The 9,137-nt window shown below is 53.2% G+C and overlaps 2 pseudogenes; both read right to left on the reverse strand.

The window, feature by feature from the left end:
• Positions 1-305: 305 nt before the first annotated feature.
• On the reverse strand, positions 306-2,222 carry LOC129019092 (cell division cycle protein 27 homolog; annotated as a pseudogene).
• Positions 2,223-2,331: 109 nt separating this feature from the next.
• LOC134738065 (trithorax group protein osa-like) lies at positions 2,332-5,905 on the reverse strand (annotated as a pseudogene).
• Positions 5,906-9,137: the final 3,232 nt, after the last annotated feature.

Genomic DNA, 9,137 nt, shown 5'->3' on the forward strand with positions numbered 1-9,137 from the left:
AACAAATCAATTAACAAAACTAAACAAGCAAACAAACAAAACACAACTACAGTATTTGCAAAAGTTTGGTAGAAGACTGAAACTGTTGAGTATAAGCATCTGGTATTCTATTATAATTAGTTAACTGAAGAGTTTGTTAAAGACATACATTTCATAAGAAAACATGTTACTTTGAAGTTATTGACCAGTATGTACCATCCCTAAGTATTAGTAACCAAATTCATGACAATAAAGAGCTATCTAACAAGAAAAATTAGTGACTACCAGCACCATCAACAAGATTTGTCTTTACACTTCATTACCACTTACCATGCATTATAATGTCTAGGATTGACTCTGATAGCATTTCGAAAACAAGCTAATGCTTTGTCCAATTCTTCAGTTAAGACAAACTCTCGCCCTAATAGAGTATAGGCATAAGCATAATTTGGATCCACTTGGATAGCCCTCTGGAAGAATTTAATTGCAATATCGTGTTCCCGCTGCAGACTGAAACAGTTCCCTGCAGCACACCAGGCCTCTGGCGAATTTTTATCCATGTCTGTTAAGTCTTTTGACAGAAATGAAAGAGAGACATCTTTTTGAAGACGCCAAAGTGTTGTAGAGTAGATTTCCATGCCATCGACTCTATAATTCTCAATCCTTCTAACCTCTGAGAATATTCTTTCAGCTTGCATGTACTCTGAAATTTCAAAATAGGCCCTTCCAATTTGGCACAGTACCCAACTAGTATTGTAGTGGTGAGAAGGTAGATGGCTCAAAATATTTATAGCTTCTTTGCAGTAGTATGAACACAAAGCTAAATAACCTTTCCCACTTTCACGAAGAAGGCTCATCAAGCCTTCTGCTGCTGCTTTTTGTAGATTAAAAGCCTGAATCTGATGTGTGATTATGGATATTTTCTCTTCTGAATTGATGGAAGAGTCCAATTTTGTAATTTCCAGGTTGTCATTTATATTAGGTTGAATTATTCCTCCTTTATTAGTTTTACTTTTTGTTTTTCTGTTTGGGGTTTTAGGTGGAAATTTCATTTTTAATTTCTTCCTATTCTCTTTGGTTGTGGAACTGTCACTAATAAAGAGTCATGAAGTTTTTTGATGCAGTGCATTTCGGGGAGATGTCATAGTGGGGCTCATTACCTGAGGTGTTGCACTTATTTATGGACCAGAACTTTCTGTTTGTGAAATAATTGGAGTTACCTCTCGGCTATTTCCACTCTGCGAGAAGTCAGACTTTGCTCCAGTTTGGCCAATTCTGGCAACATACTTTTTTGAAGGGGCTCCTGTGGATGGCACATCAATTACAGAAGGTGTATTAGTGTAGTTTTGTAAATAAGATCCATCTCCAGGACTTGGGGTTTCTAATGGCAAAATCCCAAAACTTGGGGTTTATGGACTAAGAGCTGCTGGTCCTGTTAATAAACTTCGACCAGTTTTTGGTTTATTTTGAACTTGTTTAGATAATATGGAAGTTCCTGTTCCCAGTGGGACAGTATCAGGTGAAATTACAGCTGAATCAATAGAAGACACTGGGGAATCTGTAATCAAGGAATACTTTGAATTGGAAGATTCTAAATTCAATCTGTTTAATTCAATTGTGTCCTGGGGTGTTTCCGTAAGAACGGTCTCAGGCTGTCTGTGACATAAACTGTGATTAGGTACTTGTGTTGTGCAAGAGTTGGGCAGACAGTTGCTAAAGTTCTGTAAAGATGTGAATTTAAATGTTTGGTCAGGATCTGGCTTTTCACCTATTTCACATAATGATTCAAAGGGATACCAGAGGAAAGGATTTAAACTAAGTCTCTTTTGGTAACCTTCTGATCCTTTGGCAAGCCAATCTGTCTTGCAATATACATGTCCCAACAATGGAAGGGGAAAGCAAGCTGAATCACCAAACTCAGTGACAATATCATCATGGCTTTTCTGCTTATTAAACACTCCACCAGATAAGATTTGTTCCCAGTCTGCAAGCTTACTGAGATCAACACAACATTTTGCAAGCTGGTATTTGCATTGCGGTGCAGGACAACTGTGACTTTTCAAGAGTCTATATGCTTTATAGGCCTTTTCTGGGAGGCAAGAACAGGTCGCCAGTAAAAACAAGGCTTCTTCTGAGTGTACTTCTGCATAAAGGCCTTCTGTGAGGAAAACCCCATCTCGGTAAGCATAGTGGTTTAGTGCTTGGCATAGAGCATCCTGGACGGGTTCCTGCAGCACGGTCATCCTCGAGGCTCAGGCCCAATTTCTGCAGTGCCTCAGGCAACACCCCACCCCACCCACCCCCCTCCGCCATGTAGCGGCTCCGGCCAGGCCAGCCTCGGCTCATTTAAATTCACCAGTTACTGGGGAATGGAGGAGACCAAGCCAGAATGACTTCTTTATCCTGCTGACTCTGGAAAGCCCGGCCCCTTGTGATCCATTGCAAAGTGAAAGTCACCTCGTGTTTGGAAAACGGATCCGCTCCCATGTTCAGTGGAGCGATGTGGCATGTAGGACGAAGGACTCTGTTCCTTCTGATTTGGTCTGCACGGTGGTGCCTAGGGCTGGAGCTCTCTCTGTGCAGACCGCTGACTCCCTCTACCTTGGGTTCCATCGGCCCCACCCTGGGACATGAGCCTTGGCAGATTCTGGCCCGTCCTGGCCCTTAAGTCGCTGTCAGAAACCCCATCTTGTGTTCGGATGCCCCGAATAACTGTGGCTCGTGCATCTCTGGAAACATTGGAAATCTCTCCTCTACGCATGGTCACCTAAAACCCCAGGAGCTCGAGAAACACGTCCGCCATCCACCTCACTGCTTTCGGAGAGAATGCTGTGAGTCTCTTGCCGAATCTCTCTTGACTTGAGTTCTTCATGGGTGTGTGGTTAAGACGTAGTAAGACCAGATGTATTAACTCAGGCCGGGTGTTTGTGGCTCATACCTGTAACCCCAACACTTTGGGAGGTCGAGGCTGTAGGATCCCTTGAGGAATTGCCTAACCCAGGGGAGGTTGAGGCTGCAGTGTGTGAGCCATAATGGTGTCACTGCGCTCCAGTCTGGGTGAAAGACAGGGTGAGGCCCTGTCACAGGCAGGCAGACAGGCAGGCAGGCAGACAGACAACAGCTGTATTATGTTCATCTCAGGGTAGGAAGCAAAAATAACAGAATACAGCCCTTAATTCTTTTTTTTTTTTGGGATGGAGTTTCACTCTTGGTGCCCATGCTGGAGTGCAATGACACCATCTCGGCTCACCGCAACCTCCACCTCCCATGTTCAAGTGATTCTCCTGCCTCAGCCTCCTGAGTAGCTGGGATTACAGGCATGTGCCACCACAACCGGCTGATTTTGTATTGTTAGTAGAGACAGCATTTCTCCGTGTGGTCAGGCAGGTCTCAAACTGGCCACCTCATGTGATCTGCCCACCTCGGCCTCCCAAAGTGCTGGGATGACAGGTGTGAGCCATTGTGCCCAGCCAGCTACGTTTTCTTTCAAATTTTCAATTTTAATCTATTTATTATTATTATTATTATTATTATTATTTTGAGACGAAATCTCACTCTGTTGCCCAGACTGGAGTGCAGTGGCGTGATGTCGGCTCACTGCAAGCTCTGCCTTCTGGGTCCACCCCATTCTCCTGTCCCAGCCTCCCAAGTAGCTGGGACTACAGACGCCCACCACCATGCCTGGCTAATTTTTTGTATTTTGAGTAGAGACGGGTTTTCACTGTGGTAGCCAGGATGGTCTCGATCTCCTGATCCCCGTGATCTGCCCACCTCGGCCTCCCAAAGTGATGGGATTACAGGCTTGAGTCACCGTGCCCGGCCTATTTATCTATTTATTAACTTTGAGTCCAGGTTCTGAAACCAGTTAGTTTTTGTATTTTTTTAGAGACGAGGTTTCACCATGTTGCCAAGGCTTGGATCGAGGGATCCACCTTCCCTCACCTCCCAAAGTGCGGAGATGACAGGCGTGATCCTACTGCACTCGGCTCCCCCCTTCCACCCCCAGCTTATCACTCATGTGCCGGAGGCCCAGCGGTGGTGTGTGTTTCCCATCCCTAGCGCCCCCTCCTCCGGTCACCACCATGGTGTCCGCGATTGGGTCCTGAGGGAGCTCGTTGGTGTGGGGGTTGAGGCGGTTGAGTGAGACGCACCCCTGCCATGCAGGGAAGGGCGCCGCCTGGTCTGCTGAGTGCAGGTCCCGTGCTCCCCTCTGGCGGTTGTGCGCGGGGTATGTTAATGATCGCAGTGGGCTGGGGCAGGTGACGCATGTGCCGGCCGGCCGCCGAGGGGCTACCGTTCTGCCTCTGACTGGTTGTGTGTGGGTTTACTTGGAGGTGCTTTGCCTGGGAGATAGGAGGTGGGTGGACGGGGAGTCCTTAGGGGATTGCGCGCATGCGCAGCGGCGAGGTCCCCTGCCCAGACCGCGAAGGCTCAAGGTTGCCTCACGCAGATTTTTCCTGGTACCGCAAGCCCCCCCCTTCTCCAGGCATCCCTAAGCACCTCTGCAGGCCCGACGAGGGGTGACTGGCGGGTGGGGAGTGTGACCCACCCTCGGTGAGAAAGCCTTCTCTAGCGATCCGAGAGGTGTGCCTTTGGGGTACCGGATTCCCCGGCCTGCTGCCTCTCTCTGCGTTAAGGTAGCACTGCCGTAGCGACTCGCTTGCAGAGGACACTCCTCCGCTTCCCCGTCGACAGGGTGAGGGGGGAAGAGAGAGGGTTCCCCGGCCTCCGCAGTGGGGACCGAGGGCGGCTCATTGCCTACTGTGTGGCCCACGCCTCCTCCTTCCGAGTCTGTGCGCAAGCAGTGGCTGTGCCCGGCGTTTCATCTGGTGAGTGACCCGCTCCACTGCAAGCTGGCTCTTCGCCTGCTCCCCTGTGGAGTAGCGACCGTGCTGACGACCGCATTTGCATTGCACGGGGTTGGGCCGCCTGGCCATGGGAAGCATCCCAAGTGGGGGGCGCATCGTTCTCCCAGAGCTTGACCAGGTTGGAGGATGGACGGGAAATGAGCAACGTGGCCTTGGCATTGGGTTTGTGGCTGAGGTCGCTTTGGGGTCCCAATGGCAGGACCTGGGGCTCATGAGGTGGGTCTTGGTGAGTGCCGAGGGCCATCCGGCATCCTAGATGGGGAGCCGTGGGACCTCCCTCGTGCCTGTGGTGGTGGGATCCCGTGGCCGTGTTTTCCTGGTGGCCCGGCCATGCCTGAGGTTTCTCCCCGAGCCGCCCCTCTGCGGGCTCCCCGGTGCCCTTGCCCTTGCAGTCCCTAGCCTTGCCTGTCTGTGCCCCCCTCCCTGCCCACTGATCCTCTCTCCCTGGGCGGCTCACCAGCTTAGGCTGTGGTGGCCCCGTCTGGGACTAAACCCAGCTCCGCCTTGTGGGGCACTGCCACCGGCCACTGTTTGGCCTGTTTTCTGTGTCTCCGGGTGTGCGCCTTTGGGACCAAGTCGGCGGCGCCCCACTTGGGCTTGGTGGGCACCTGGAGGGTTTGGTGTCAGCCTGCAGCACGTGTGGGGGAGAGGGTTCCGGGGGCTGGACGCGATGGCGGCAGCGGTGGTGGAGCCGCGGGCTTGCCGAAGGCCAGTCAGACACTCTAGGTACTGCGCCGAGACACCTTCGTGCTCAGAGGCCGCTGGCAGTGAGATCCCAGGCACCGTGGTCCGCTTCTCGTTCGCTGTCCAAACGTCGGGGCCACCCTGCGCCTGCCGCATGCGAATGGCCGCCAGTCCCTTGTGGCTGCCGTGCACGGGTCGGGCGGTGTGCCTCCTCGCACTTGGGCATGAAGGGTTGGGAGTGGTGAGCCCGTGGGGGGGTGTTGTGTCGTGTGGGTGGATGGGATGTACGGTTCCCTGCCCCACTGCCCCCCTCCCACCACCCCACACTGTTCCCTCCCTCTCACACGCCCCGTCACCCTCCCTGCCATGCCCATCCTCACGACTGGGACTCTTGGCTCATCCTCGTGAGGCCCGGAGGCCGCTTTCTACCTACATGGTTGATCCTACCAGAACCATATGCTTGTCTCAAAGATTAAGCCATACATGTCTAAGTACGCAGGGCCAGTACACTGAAACTGTTAATGGCTCATTAAATATGTCATGTTTCTTTTGGTTGCTTGCTCCTCTCCTACTTGGAAAACTGTAGTAATTCTAGAGCTAATACATGCCAAATGGTGCTGACTCAATTCATGGGGAAGATGTGTGCATTTGTCAGATCAAAACCAACTCTGTCAGCCCCTCTCTGGCCCCGGCCGGGGGGGTCGGGTGCCGACGGCTTTGGTGACTCTAGATAACCTCAGGCCAATCGCACGCCCCCAGTGGCAGCAACGACCCATTTGAATGTCTGCCCTATCAACTTTCAATGGTAGTCGCTGTGCCTACCATGGTGACCATGGGTGACAGGGAATCAGGGTTCGATTCTGGAGAGGGAGCCTGAGAAACGGCTACCGCATTCAAGGAAGGCAGCAGGTGCGCAAATTACCCACTCCCTACCCAGGGAGGTAGTGATGAAAAGTAACAATACAGGACTCTTTCGAGGCCCTGTAATTGGAATGAGTCCACTTTAAATCTTTCAACAAGGATCCATTGGAGGGCAAGTCTGGTGCCAGCAGCCACGGTAATTCCAGCTCCAATAGCGTATATTAAAGTTGCTGCAGTTAAAAAGCTCCTAGTTGGATCTTGGGAGAGGGTGGGTGGGTGAGTCACAGCCCGTCCCCACCCCTTGCCTCTCGGCACCCCCTCGATGCTCTTAGCTGAGTGTCCCGTGGCCCGAAGCGTTTACTTTCAAAAAGTTAGAGTTTTCAAAGCAGGCCCGAGCCACCTGGATACCGCAGCTAGGAATGATAGAATAGGACCGCGGTTCTATTTTGTTGGTTTTCGGAACTGAGGCCATGATTAAGAGGGATGGCCGGGGGCATTCGTATTGCGCCGCTAGAGGTGAAATTCTTGGACTGGCGCAGTTCGGACCAGAGCGAAAGCATTTGCCAAGAATGATTTCGTTAACCAAGAATGAAAGTTGGACGTTCCAAGACAATCAGATAGCGTCGTAGTTCCGACGATATACAATGCCGACTGGCGATGCAGCGGCGTTATTTCCATGACCCGTTGGGCAGCTTCCAAGGAACCAGTCTTTGGGTTTTTGGGTTTCTGGGGGAGTAGGGTTGCAAAGCTGAAACTTAAAGGAATTGGTGGAAAGGCACCACCAGGAGTGGAGCCTGCAGCTTAATTTGACTCAACACGGGAAATATCACCCAGCCTGGACACGGACAGGTTTGACTGATAGCTCTTTCTCAATTCCATGAGTGCTGGTGCATGGCCTTAGTTGGTGAAGTGATTTGTCTGGTTAATTCTGATAATGAACAAGACTGTGGAAGGCTAACTAGTTATGCAACCCCCGAGCGGTGGGCGTCCCCCAAATTCTCAGAGGGACAAGTGGCATTCAGCCACCCAAGATTGAGCAATAACAGGTCTGTGATGCCCTTAGATGTCCAGTGCTGCATGCACGCTACACTGACTGGCTCAGCGTGTGCCTACCCTATGTGGCAGATGCGGGTAACCTGTTGAACCCCATTGGTGATGGTGATCGGGGATTGCAATTATTCCCCATGAATGATGAATTCCCAGTAAGTGCGGGTCATAGGCTTGCATGAAGTCCCTGCCCTTTGTACACACCGCCGGTAGCTACTACTGATTGGATGGTTTAGTGAGGCCCTTGGATCGGCCCCGCCAGGTCACCCCACTGCCCTGGCGGAGCACTGAGAAGACAGTTTGACTTGACTACCTAGAGGAATTAAAAGTCGCAACAAAGTTTCCGTAGGTGAACTTGCGGAGGGATCATTAATGGAGAAGAGCGAAACCGGGTAGGCACCACCACGTCTTTCCTCCTTGGCCGACCGTGTTCCCCATGTGGTGCATGTGTGGGCGGGGTTGTGCCCTTTGTTGGTTGCACAGCTCCACCTGCACCGAGAGCTGGAGAACTTGGGAGGGAGGTGGGGAAGAGAGAGACATGCATGTGGGGACAAAACCATGTGTGCACGTTGTGGGGTGGTCTGGATGGCTCGCCGGCCTGATGAGAACCATGGAGCAGTCCCCTGCCGTGGCCCCTACGTGTGTGTCAGTGGGTGCGAGAGTGGTTCTCGGTGTCACGGCAGGGTGGGGTCTCGGAGCCCTTCCCGCCGGGGCCGTCATCCCACCCTGTCCCGCTGGCTCGGCCCCATCCCACCTGCTCCCATCGGGGCCAGCTGTGTTCCCATCACTGCTGCTGTTGCCATCATCGCCTCTGCCACACCACGCCCCAGGGCCCAGCCCAGCCCGCTGGCTCTCCCCAGCCTCCCTGCTAGGGCGTCTCGAGGGTAGGAGGCTGGACGCCTGTCCCCCCTCCTTATCCACCCCCACCATCCAGGTACCTAGCGCGTTCTGGTGCGGAGGTTTAAGGACCCCTTTGGGGGGTCACCCATCCACCTTTGGGTCGGGTGCAGTGGGTCCACGGGGGAGTCCTTTCGGGAGGGGCTGTTCCCTCCCTCGCCTCACCAGCCGAATCCGTTTCCCCAGCCGGCCGGGGCCGTGCCGCACTTGTGTGTCGCCGCTGATGCTGGTGGGGGCTTTACCCGGCGGCCGTCATGCCATCGTGCGTGTGTCGCGTGTGTGGCATGTGTCCCGTGCTGTGGGGGCGGGAGCTCCCGGTGCCCGTGGGGTGGTGTCAGCATTCGCCCCCCTCTGTGGTCGGCACCCCCTCCCTGTGTTGTGAAACCTTCCGACCCCTCTCTGGAGTCTTGTCCCATTGCTGTCTGACTGGCCGGCCTGAGGAAATCCCTCTGGGGGATGTGCTGTGCCAGGAGGGCCTCCCGTTGTTGGGAGCACCCTCACCAAATCAACCTTGTATGACTTTTTGTGGTGGATCGCTAGGCTCCTGTGTCGATGAACAATGCAGCTAGCTGTGAGAACTAATTTGAATTGCCGGGGATAGGGTGGGGGAGCGCGTCCCAGTCACCGTGGTTTATTGCCCACACCTGGTGGCAGCCCGGCGACCTGCCAACCACCGCCCCTCCTCCCCAACACCCCTCCGAGACACCATCCTTCTCACCCGCCCGCCCCCCACCTGCCTGGCATGTGTCGTGGTTTGTCCGGGGCTGGAAGCCCGCCACTCGGCCCGTCTGGCAGGGCTTG

The sequence above is a fragment of the Pongo pygmaeus genome, chromosome 14 (assembly GCF_028885625.2).
Source record: "Pongo pygmaeus isolate AG05252 chromosome 14, NHGRI_mPonPyg2-v2.0_pri, whole genome shotgun sequence".
Classification (NCBI taxonomy): Eukaryota; Metazoa; Chordata; class Mammalia; order Primates; family Hominidae; genus Pongo; species Pongo pygmaeus.